This window comes from Triticum aestivum, chromosome 3B (genome assembly GCF_018294505.1).
Source record: "Triticum aestivum cultivar Chinese Spring chromosome 3B, IWGSC CS RefSeq v2.1, whole genome shotgun sequence".
NCBI lineage: Eukaryota > Viridiplantae > Streptophyta > Magnoliopsida > Poales > Poaceae > Triticum > Triticum aestivum.
Window position 1 is genome coordinate 17,097,772 of NC_057801.1, and position 13,246 is coordinate 17,111,017.

The following is a 13,246-nucleotide window of genomic DNA, read 5'->3' on the forward strand; positions in this document are numbered from 1 at the left end:
GGAGGCCCAGCCCAGAATTGTTGTTTTTTGCCCATTTCAGTATTTCAAAGAAACAGAATATCAAACGGAGTCCAAACGGAATAAAACCTTCGGGAACGTGATTTCCTCACTGACGTGATCTAGGAGACTTGGACCCTACTCCAAGAAGTGCCAGAGGCGGTCACGAGGGTGGAGGGCGCCCCCCTGGGCGCGCCCCCTGCCTCGTGGCCCCCCTGTTGCTCCACCGACGTACTCCTTCCTCCTATATATACCTACGTACCCCCGTCAGATCAGAAACGGAGCCAAAAACCTAATTCCACCACCGCAACCTTCTGTATCCGCGAGATCCCATCTTGGGGCCTGTTCCGGAGCTCCGCCGGAGAGGCCATCACCATGGAGGGATTCTACATCAACACCATAGCCTCTCCGATGAAGTGTGAGTAGTTTATTTCAGACCTTCGGGTCCATAGTTATTAGCTAGATGGCTTCTTCTCTCTTTTTGGATCTCAATACAATGTTCTCCCCTCTCTTGTGGAGATCTATTCGATGTAATCTTCTTTTTGCGGTGTGTTTGTTGAGATCGATGAATTGTGGGTTTATGATCCAGCTTATCTATGAACAATATTTGATTCTTCTCTGAATTCTTTTATGTATGATTGAGTCATCTTTGCAAGTCTCTTCGAATTATCTGTTTGGTTTGGCCAACTAGATTGGTAGTTCTTGCAATGGGAGAAGTGTTTAGCTTTGGGTTCAATCTTGCGTTGTCCTTACCCAGTGACAGAGAGGGTTGCAAGGCACGTATTTATTGTTGCCATCGAGGATAACAAGATGGTTTTTTTTATCATATTGCATGAATTTATCCCTCTACATCATGTCATCTTCCTTAAGGCGTTACTCTGTTTTACTTAATACTCTAGATGCATGCTGGATAGCGGTCGATGAGTGGAGTAATAGTAGTAGATGCAGAATCATTTTGATCTACTTGTCTTGGACGTGATGCCTATATACATGATCATACCTAGATAATCTCATAATTATTCGCTTTTCTATCAATTGCTCAACAGTAATTTGTTCACCCACCGTACAATAATTATGCTCTTGAGAGAAGCCACTAGTGAAACCTATGGCCCCCGGGTCTATTCTCATCATATCAATCTCCATTACTTTATTTACTTGCTTTGTTTTTACTTTACCTTTTACTTTTTACTTTGCATCTCTATATCAAAAATACCAAAAATATTATTTATCATCTCTACCAGATCTCACCCTTGTAAGTGACCGAGAAGGGATTGACAACCCCTAATCGCGTTGGTTGCGAGTAGCTATCGTTTTGTGAAGGTACAAGGGACTTGTGTGTGATCTCCTACTGGATTGATACCTTGGTTCTCAAAAACTGAGGGAAATACTTACGCTAATTTACTGCATCATCCTCTTCTCTTCGGGGAAATCCAACGCAGTGCTCCAGAGGTAGCAAGAAGAATTTCTGGCGCCGTTGCCGGGGAGTTTGCGCAAAAGTCAACTATACCAAGTACCCATCACAATCCCTATCTCCCGCATTACATTATTTGCCTCTCGTTTTCCTCTCCCCCACTTCACCCTTGCCGTTTTATTCGCCCTCTCTTTCCCAATCTCCTCCTCTTTTTCTCTTTTGCCTTTTTCTCGTTTGCCTTTGCTTGTGTGTTGGATTACTTGTTGCCACGGCGCAAGATGATACCAAATTGTGTGATTTCTCGAATACCAATAATAATGATTTCCTTAGTACTCCGATTGCCCCTCTTAATAATGACGAGTCTTGTGAAATCAGTACTGCTTTGCTGAATCTTGTTATGAAAGATCAATTCGCCGGCCTTCCTAGTGAAGATGCCGCTACTCATCTAAATAATTTTGTTGATTTGTGTGATATGCAAAAAAAGAAAGATACGGATAACAATATTGTCAAATTAAATTTATTTCCGTTTTCACTTAGAGATCGTGCTAAAGTTTGGTTTTTGTCTGTGCCTAAAAATAGTATTGATTCTTGGAACAAGTGCAAAGGTGCTTTTATCTCTAAGTATTTTTCTCCCGCTAAGATCATCACTCTTAGGAATGATATTATGAATTTTAAACAACTTGATCATGAGCATGTTGCGCAATCTTGGGAAAGAATGAAATTGATGCTTCGCAATTGCCCTACTCATGGTTTGAATTTATGGATGATCATACAAAATTTTTATGCCGGATTAAATTTTGCTTCTAGAAATCTTTTAGACTCAGCCGCAGGAGGCACGTTTATGAAATTACGTTAGGAGATGCTACAAAATTGCTTGACAATATTATGCCTAATTATTCTCAATGGCATACCGAAAGAACTTCTAGTAAAAAGGTACATGCTATAGAAGAAATCAATGTTTTGAGTGAAAAGATGGATGAACTTATGAAGATGTTTGCTACTAAAAATACTTCTCTTGATCTTAATGATTTGCCTTTATCTACTTTGATTGAGATTAATAATGAATCTCTGGATGTGAATTTTGTTGGAAGGAATAGTTTTGGAAATAACGTGTATAGAGGGAATTTTAATCCTACGCCTTATCCTAGTAATCCTTCTAATAATTATGGAAATTCCTAGAACAACTCTTATGGAAATTTTAGTAAGATGCCCTCTGAATTTGAGAATAGTGTTAAAGAGTTTATGAATTCACAAAAGAATTTTAATGCTTTGCTTGAAGAAAAATTGCTTAAGGTTGATGATTTGGCTAGGAACGTTGATAGAATTTCTCTTGAAATTGATTCTTTAAAGCTTAGATCTATTCCTCCTAAGCATGATATTAATGAGTCTCTCAAATCTATGAGAATTTCCATTGATGAGTGCAAGGAAAGAACCGCTAGGATGCGTGCTTCCAAAGATGCCTTTATTAAAGCGTGTTCTTCCGATTCCTACGAAAATCAAGATGAAGATCTAAAAGTTATTGATGTGTCCCCTATCAAATCTATGTTTTGCAACATGAATCTTGATGAAACTGAATATGATCTTCCTTTACCTAGAAGGCGTCCTAAGAATTCTGAGTTTCTAGATCTTGATGATGAAATTGATGAAAGTGGGATTGAAAGAAATAAAAATCTTGATGTCGCTAAACCCACTATTTTGGATCTCAAGGAATTTAATTATGAAAATTGCTCTTTGATTGGTTGTATTTCCTTGTTGCAATCCGTGCTAGACTCTCCTCATGCTTATAGTCAAAATAAGGCCTTTACCGAACACATTGTTGATGCCTTGATGCAATCTTATGAATAAAAACTTGAGTTGAAAGTTTCTATCCCTAGAAAACTCTATGATGAGTGGGAACCTACTATAAAAACTAGAATTAAAGATTATGAGTTTCATGCCTTGTGTGATTTGGGTGCTAGTGTCTCCACTATTCCCAAAACTTTATGTGATTTGCTAGATTTCTGTGACTTTGAAGATTGCTCTCTAAACTTGCATCTTGCGGATTCCTGTATTAAAAAGCCTATGAGAAGAATTAATGATGTTATTATTGTTGCAAATAGGAATTATGTGCCCGTAGATTTTATCGTTCTTGATATAGATTGCAATCCTTCATGTCCTATTATTCTTGGTAGACCTTTCCTTAGAACTATTGGTGCGATCATTGATATGAAGGAAGGGAATATTAGATTCCAATTTCCCTTGAGAACGGGTATGGAACACTTCCCTAGAAAGGAAATAAAATTACCATATGAATCTATCATGAGAGCCACTTATGGATTGCCTACCAAAGATGGCAAAACTTAGATCTATCCTCGCTATCATGCCTAGCTAGAGGCGTTAAACAATAGCGCTTGTTGGGAGGCAACCCAATTTTATTTTTTGTTCTTTGTTTTTGTTCCTTTTTAGTGTTAAATTTTGTTTCTACTTTCTGTTTAGATGTGGTTTTATGTTTTAATTAGTGTTTGTGCCAAGTAGAACCTATAGGATAAGCTATGATAATAGTTGATTTGATTCTGCTGAAAAACAGAAACTTTGCGCTCACGAGAAAAAAATTCAATAAATCACAGGAACGTTCTTTTGCATTGATTCTTTTTGATTCTGATCAATAAAAAAAATTTCCAGTACGTCCTATTTTGGTATAATTTGTAGAGTTCCATAAGTTTGCGTTAGTTACAGATTGCTACAGACTGTTCTGTTTTTGACAGATTCTGTTTTTTGTGCGTTGTTTGCTTATTTCAATGCATCTATGGCTAATAAATTAGTTTATAAGCCATAAGGAAGTTGGAATACAGTAGTTTTAACACCAATATAAATAAAGAATGAGTTCATTACAGTACCTTGAAGTAGCCTTTTGTTTTCTTTCACTAACGGAGCTCACGAGATATCTATTGAGTTTTGTGTTGTGAAGTTTTCAAGTTTTGGGTGAATTCTTTTGATGGATTATGGAACAAAGAGTGGCAAGAGCCTAAGCTTGGGGATACCCATGGCACCCCCAAGATAATCCAAGGACACCAAAAAGCCAAAGCTTGGGGATGCCTCGGAAGGCATCCCCTCTTTTGTCTACTTCCATCGGTAATTTACTTGGAGCTATATTTTTATTCACTACATGTCATGTGTTTTGCTTGGAGCGTCTTGTATTATTTGTGTCTTTGCTTGTTAGTTTGCCACAATCATCCTTGCTGTACACACCTTTTGAGAGATCCATATATGATTTGGAATTTGCTAGAATACTCTATGTGCTTCACTTATATCTTTTGAGCTTGATAGTTTTGCTCATAGTGCTTCACTTATATCTTTTGAGCGTGATAATTTTTGCTCTAGTGCTTCACTTAGATCTTTTAGAGCACGGTGGTGGATTTGTTTTAAAGAAACTATTGATCTCTCATGCTTCACTTAGATTATTTTGAGAGCTATTGATAGCATGGTAATTTGCTTAATGTTAATATACTTGGTATTCAAGATATGTGAAACTTTCTTTTGAGTGCGTTTAATACTAAGATAAGTTTGATGCTTGATAATTGTTTTGAGATATGGAGGTGATAATATCGAAGCAATGCTAGTTGGGGTGATTATGAATTTAAATAATGCTTGTGTTGAAGTTTGTGATTCCCATATCATGCACGTATGGTGAACCGCTTGTGATGAAGTCGGAGCACAATTTTATTTATTGATTGTCTTCCTTATGAGTGGCAGTCGGGGACGAGCGATGGTCTTTTCCTACCAATCTACCCCCCTAGGAGTATGCATTTAATGCTTTGGTTTTTGATGACTTCTAAATTTTTGCAATAAGTGCTTGAGTTCTTTTGATTAATGTTGAGTCCATGGATTATACGCTCTCGCACCCTTCCACCATTGCTAGCCTCTCTAATACCGCGCACCTTTCGCCGGTATCATGTACCCACCATATACCTTCCTCAAAACAGCCACCATACCTACCTATCATGGCATTTCCATAGCCATTCCGAGATATATTGCCATGCAACTTTCCACCGTTCTGTTCATATGACACACATTACTTATGTCATATTGCTCTTTGCATGAACATATAGTTGACATTGTATTTGTGGCAAGGCCACCTTCATAATTTTCATACATGTCGCTTGTGATTCATTGCATATCCCGGTACATCACCGGAGGCATTCATATAGTCATATCTTGTTCTAAGTATCGAGTTGTAATTGTTCAGTTGTAAGAAAAATAAAAGTGTGATGATCATCATTATTAGAGCATTGTCCCAGTGAGGAAAGGATGATGGAGTCTATGATTCCCCCATAAGTCGAGATGAGACTTTGGACATGAAAAAAAAGAAAAAAAAGAGTGGCCAAAAAAAGAGAAAAGGCCCAAATAAAAAAAAGGAAAGAAAAAGAAGAAAGAAAAAAAATGAGAGAAAAAGAGAGAAGGGACAATGCTACTATCCTTTTTCCACACTTGTGCTTCAAAGTAGCACCATGATCTTCATGATAGAGAGTCTCATATGTTGTCACTTTCATATACTAGTGGGAATTTTTAATTATAGAACTTGGCATGTATATTCCAATGATGGGCTTCCTCAAAAGTGCCCTAGGTCTTCGTGAGCAAGCAAGTTGGATGCACACCCACTTAGTTTCTTTTGTTGAGCTTTCATATATTTATAGCTCTAGTGCACCCGTTGCATGGCAATCCCTACTCACTCACATTGATATCTATTAATGGGCATCTCCACAGCCCGTTGATACGCCTAGTTGATGTGAGACTATCTTCTCCTTTTTGTCTTCTCCACAACTACCATTCTATTCCACCTATAGTGCTATGTCCATCGCTCACGCTCATGTATTGCGTGAAAGTTGAAAAAGTTTGAGATTTCTAAAGTATGAAACAATTACTTGGCTCGTCATCGGGGTTGTGCATGATTAAATACTTTGTGTGATGAAGATAGAGCATAGCCAGACTATATGATTTTGTAGGGATAACTTTCTTTAACCATGCTATTTGAGAAGACATGATTGCTTTAATTTGTACTCCCTCCGTTCCAAAATAGATGACTCAACTTTGTACTAACTTTAGTACAAAATTGAGTCATCTATTTTGGAACGGAGGGAGTATGCTTGAAGTATTATTACTTTTATGTTGATATGAACTTTTGTCTTGAATCTTTTGGATCTGAATATTCATGTCACAATTAAGAATATTTACATTGAAATTATCCCAAAGTATCACTCCGCATCAAAAATTCTTTTTTATCATTTACCTACTCGAGGATGAGCAGGAATTAAGCTTGGGGATGCTTGATACGTCTCCAACGTATCTATAATTTTTGATTACTCCATGCTACTTTGTCTATTGTTTTGGACTATATTGGGCATTATTTTCCACTTTTATATTATTTTTGGGACTAACCTATTAACCGGAGGCCCAACCCAGAATTGTTGTTTTTTGCCTATTTCATTATTTCGAAGAAACAGAATATCAAACGGAGTCCAAACGGAATAAAACCTTCGGGAACGTGATTTCCTCACCGAACGTGATCCAGGAGACTTGGACCCTACTCCAAGAAGTGCCATAGGCGGCCACGAGGGTGGAGGGCGCCCCCCTGGGCATGCCCCCCTGTCTTGTGGGCCCCCTGTTGCTCCACCGACGTACTCCTTCCTTGTATATATACCTACGTACCCCCGTCAGATCAGAAATGGAGCCAAAAACCTAATTCCACCGCCGCAACATTCTGTATCCGTGAGATCCCATCTTGGGGCCTGTTCCGGAGCTCCGCCGGAGAGGGCATCTACCACGGAGGGCTTCTACATCAACACCATAGCCTCTCCGATGAAGTGTGAGTAGTTTATTTCAGACCTTCGGGTCCATAGTTATTAGCTAGATGGCTTCTTCTCTCCTTTTGGATCTCAATTCAATGTTCTCCCCCTCTCTTGTGGAGATCTATTCGATGTAATCTTCTTTTTGCGGTGTGTTTGTTGAGACCGATGAATTGTGGGTTTATGATCCAGCTTATCTATGAACAATATTTGAGTCTTCTCCTAATTCTTTTATGTATGATTGAGTTACCTTTGCAAGTCTCTTCGAATTATCGGTTTGGTTTGGCCAACTAGAATGGTAGTTCTTGCAATGGGAGAAGTGTTTAGCTTTGGGTTCAATCTTGCGGTGTCCTTACCCAGTGACAGAAAGGGTTGCAAGGCACGTATTGTATTGTTGCCATTGAGGATAACAAGATGGGGTTTTTATCATATTGCATGAATTTATCCCTCTACATCATGTCATCTTGCTTAAGGCTTACTCTGTTTTACTTAATACTCTAGATGCATGCTGGATAGCGGTCGATGAGTGGAGTAATAGTAGTAGATGCAGAATCATTTCGATCTACTTGTCTTGGACGTGATGCCTATATACATGATCATACCTAGATAATCTCATAATTCTTCGCTTTTCTATCAATTGCTCAACAGTAATTTGTTCACCCACCGTAGAATACTTCTGCTCTTGAGAGAAGCCACTAGTGAAACCTATGGCCCCCGGGTCTATTCTCATCATATCAATCTCCATTACTTTATTTACTTGCTTTGTTTTTACTTTACCTTTTTACTTTTTACTTTGAATCTCTATATCAAAAATACCAAAAATATTATTTATCATCTCTATCAGATCTCACCCTTGTAAGTGACCGAGAAGGGATTGACAACCCCTAATCGCGTTGGTTGCGAGTAGCTATCGTTTTGTGTAGGTATGAGGGACTTGTGCGTGATCTCCTACTGTATTGATACCTTGGTTCTCAAAAACTGAGGGAAATACTTATGCTACTTTACTGCATCATCCTCTCCTCTTCGGGAAAATCCAACACAGTGCTCAAGAGGTAGCAATCGTCGCTCCTAGTTGGTCTCTCACTTGCTCTTGGACCATCTCCAGAATCCGCGCCACTTGTGCCTTGAGTTCTTGAACCTCGCGCGACTGGCTTTCCGAGCTGGTCTTTCTCTCCTTTCTCCCAGCGTTATAGTATACTAACCATTTCGTGGACAAGCCTTTGCCGGCCACACGACCAGCTGACGACGGCTTACTGAACTTATCCTTGTGTTTCTTTACGTTCAACGCCCTATTTAAAGTGGTGTCCAAGGGGAGCACTGAGATGACCCTGCGCTACTGCTTTCAGTGTCCTGCGGAAGGAACGTGGACCATTTAGAAATTTGGCTTCATTAATTAGAATGCAACCATATGGAGCTAATTACGCGGGGGTGTATTCCTTACTAGAACAAGCTCAAGCGCCTTGTTCTTCGGATCCGTGGTAAGATCCTTTGTTACCGGGCCCTGACATAGTTCCTGCTCTGCTTGTCACGGTATTTATCGAAGAGGGGCGGTAGGCCTTGCTCGGCACGCTCCGCGTCCTCCTTGTCCCATATAGGTTCCACCACTCTGTAACCGCCAGGACTGAGTTTGTGGACCCCTAAGTTCAAGTCCCACATATCTTTCCCCCACTGACTTGATTCTGCGGTTGCGTTGCTCTCTCACTAGATCTTGAACTCCCGATAGTCAGCTTCGCTGATCGAAGGATTTGTCTCCTTGATCTTCTCATAACTATCACCTCTTAGAATCTTTCTCCTCACCGCGGCTCTCCAAGTAGCCAGGGTTGTGCTCATCTTCGTGAGGGCGGCACTGTTCACTTTATTCCCCGAGAGGCGTGTGTTTGCGAAGTCACCGGGGAACTTGTATCATTCTTGCAGCTTCGTGAAGAGGAGTGAGGGAGTCCTGGATTAGGGGGTGTCCGGATGACCGGACTATAACCTTTGGCCGGACTCCTGGACTATGAAGATACAAGATTGAAGACTTCGTCCCGTGTCCGGATGGGACTTTCCTTGGCGTGGAAGGCAAGCTTGGCGATACGGATATGTAGATCTCCTCCCATTGTAACCGATTTTGTGTAACCCTAGCCCTCTTAGGTGTCTATATAAACCGGAGGGTTTTAGTCCGTAGGATGAACAACAATCATACCATAGGCTAGCTTCTAGGGTTTAGCCTCTCTGGTCTCGTGGTAGATCTACTCTTGTACTACCCATATCATCAATATTAATCAAGCAGGAGTAGGGTTTTACCTCCATCGAGAGGGCCCGAACCTGGGTAAAAACATTGTGTCCCTTGTCTCCTGTTACCATCCGCCTAGACGCACAGTTCGAGACCCCCTACCCGAGATCCGCCGGTTTTGACACCGACATTGGTGCTTTCATTGAGAGTTCCTCCGTGTCGTCATCTTTAGGCCCGATGGCTCCTCCGATCATCAACAACGATGCGGTCCAGGGTGAGACTTTTCTCCCCGGACAGATCTTCGTATTCGGCGGCTTTGCACTGCGGGCCAATTCGCTTGGCCATCTGGAGCAGATCGAAAGCTACACCCCTGTCCATCAGGTCAGATTTGGAAGTTTGAACTACACGACTGACGTCCGCGGAGACTTGATCTTCGACGGGTTCGAGCCATAGCCGAGCGCGCCGCACTGTCACGATGGGCATGATCCAGCTCTGCCGCCGAATAGTGCCCAGGAGGCCGCGCCAGTGTCCGCTCCGACCCTTAGCTCGGAGCCGACTGCGCCAATCGAGGACGGGTGGTTGGACACCGCCTCGGGGGCTGCAATCTGTATGGCGATCAAGCCGAATACCAGCCTTGTCCTTTGCGAAGCTCGTGACTCCAAGGTGCCGGACTCTTTTCCGGACTTCGAACCTTCCGCGCCCCTACCGATAGAACCCGATTGGGCGCCGATCGTGGAGTTCGCCGCCGTGGACATCTTTCAGCACTCGCCCTTCGGCGACATTCTGAATTCACTAAAGTCTCTCTCTTTATTAGGAGAGTGCTGGCCGGACTATGGTCAGTGTCGGTGTCAAAACCGGCGGATCTCGGGTAGGGGGTCCCGAACTGTGCGTCTAGGCGGATGGTAACAGGAGACAAGGGACACGATGTTTTACCCAGGTTCGGGCCCTCTTGATGGAGGTAAAACCCTACGTCCTGCTTGATTAATATTGATGATGTGTGTTACAAGAGTAGATCTACCACGAGATCAAGGAGGCTAAACCCTAGAAGCTAGCCTATGGTATGATTGTTGTTCGTCCTACGGACTAAAGCCATCCGGTTTATATAGACACCGGAGAGGGCTAGGGTTACACAGAGTCGGTTACAATGGTAGGAGATCTACATATCTGTATCACCAAGCTTGCCTTCCACGCCAAGGAAAGTCCCATCCGGACACGGGACGAAGTCTTCAATCTTGTATCTTCATAGTCTTGGAGTCCGGCCGATGATGATAGTTCGGCTATCTGGACACCCCCTAGTCCAGGACTCCCTCAGTAGCCCCCGAACCAGGCTTCAATGGCGGCGAGTCCAACGCGTATGTTGTCTTTGGCGTTTGCAAGGCGGGTTCTCCTTCATGCTCCATGTGTTTGCCGGATAGTGTCTGGTTGCTTCATAAATGTTGCGCTCCTTGGCTTCCACGTCCAATAATGGCCTTCTTCCACGTGTTGCACGAATGCGAAAAGCCAGGGTATTCTTACGTTTTACCCCCTAGCTGCGTGAATAAGCTGCCTATAAGAGAGGCGAGGATCCAGATCCAGATCACACCATCCTCCTTCCGCAAGTACTCATCGAGGCGCATTTGACAAAAATTCCATTCCAACATGGATAGTCGACGCGGCTCCTCTTCTCACGCTCCAAGTCCTCAGTCAGGAGATTGGAGGAGATGCTCAGTCCCGCATAGCGAGTTAGTGACGCTCCAAGCAGAGGGATACCTTCCCCCAGCCTTTATGGTTCCGGTTCAAGCCGGATTAGCCACCTACAAGGGTGGGAAGAAGGCGGAGAGCGTCCCCAATCCCTCCAACGGAGAGCAGGTATGCTTCGTCCCCTACTTAATAAGGGGACTCGGATTTCCCATACATCCGTTTCTCCGGGGGCTCCTGGAGTTCTATGGACTCCAACTTCACCACCTCACGCCTGCCTCCATTTTGCACATCGCGGGCTTTGTAGCTCTTTGCGAGCTGTTCTTGGGCATCGAGCCCCATTTTGTGCTGTGGAAGAGGCTGTTTTGCCTCGTACCCCTTTCTCACGAGGGGTCGATATATCAAGTGGGCGGAGCCGAAATATGGCGCATCGCCGGGACCGGATATCTATCCGGAACCCCGAAGAAGGCGTCCAAAGACTGGCCTTTGGAGTGGTTCTATATGGAAGACGCCCCGCTACCGGATCCAGTTTGGAACGGCCTCCCGGAGTTTAGCAACGCTCCTCTGAAGAAACGCCTGAGTTGGCGCCCACGGAGCCCTCAACGGGAAGATGACAGGAGCGTCCACTATCTGATGGGCCGGATACGATTACTAGCCCATTCCGGATTAACCATGATTGGAGTCATGGCCACATGCATTATGCGAGGGGTGCAGCCGCTCCAATATAGGGGCCACCCCATGTGGGATTTCAACAGGGAGAATGACGCTACCCGTCATGGCCGCATGGTGGCAGGATCGGCCGCCGATCTGGTGAAGATCCTGTCCGGCTTGTACAAGGGGGAGAAGGAGGACATCCTCTGCATGAGTCCATTGAATGGATTCTCCATGAATAACCCTCGGAGCTGGGTAAGCGGACATTTATATATCTGATCCGTGCGTTCGAGGATAAGTGTCTTACTTTATGATTTCGACGCAGGAACTGCGCCGGGATGTGGAGGGCATAGAAAGCCCAACTCCACAACCCGAGGATCTGGGAAGATCCCTTGATCTGGCCTCCGAAGAGGATCCGGACATAAAGGTGGAATTGATTGACGGGGTGTTCCACCAGCTCAGCATAGACAATGCTTTAGTCGCCATTACGGCTGACTACCCCGGTTTATGTCCGGCTTCCCAGGTGAGTACGACCGAAGTCCTGACACCGTTACTTTTTAATGCTTATTTCTGACCACCGTGTACGAATGGTGCTTCGCAGGAGGTGCCTTTACGGCGGGAAGCCGAGCCCGCGGCGACTGACCAAACGAGGACAGTGCGGCCTAGCAGGCGGAAGAGGAGTGCGGCGCGAATCGAAACGTCGCCGCAAAGGTATGGTGCACCATTGTCTTTTAAGGGAAAGACTCCTGGGAGGTATATTAATGCTCATGATTCTTCCAAGAGAAAGAGCTCTCCCCGGACTGAGTCCGGAGAGGGTGCCAACCAAGCCTCCGCCAGCCAAGCTCCAACGCCTGCTCCGGAGGGGGAGGCGAGCGCAAGGCGCGAGCCGGATGCTCCTCCAACGGAGGATGCCAACAGGTTGTCCGCCACCAGGTCTGAGGTGGAGAGCGCCATGAATCATAGGCGCCGTCGGACAGTTCTTCGTAACGTGTGTTTCTCCCCAGAGGCATTGAATGCCTTTAATGCGGGAGACGCGCACCTCCGTGCTGCTCAAGATGGTTTAACCAGAGCCATGAAGCAGTATGTAAAAGACATACGGGTGAGGAATTTCAATAGTTATATATGCCAGTAGCCCCCGAGACTTAAAATAGTTAAACTAACTGATTTAAGGATCATTTGTTATGTAGGATCTTACCGAGAAGAATACCCACCTGTCCCAGGAGCTTCAAGAATGCAAGGCCCAACTGGAGGCCGCACTAGCCGCTGCCGGGGGAACCACGGAGACCCCCTATGGTAATTCATATTTTGAAAATAGAAGAGGTTTATGAAGTGCGGCGTGTGTGTATAGTCTGACAATAATATTGCAGAAGGTGCCGGACTAGACCCGGACAAGCAACATCTACTGCGCCAGTTGAAGGCCGGCGAGAAGGTGCCTATGAGGGTGCACCAGGAGAGAAACAAACTCCAAGATGCCAA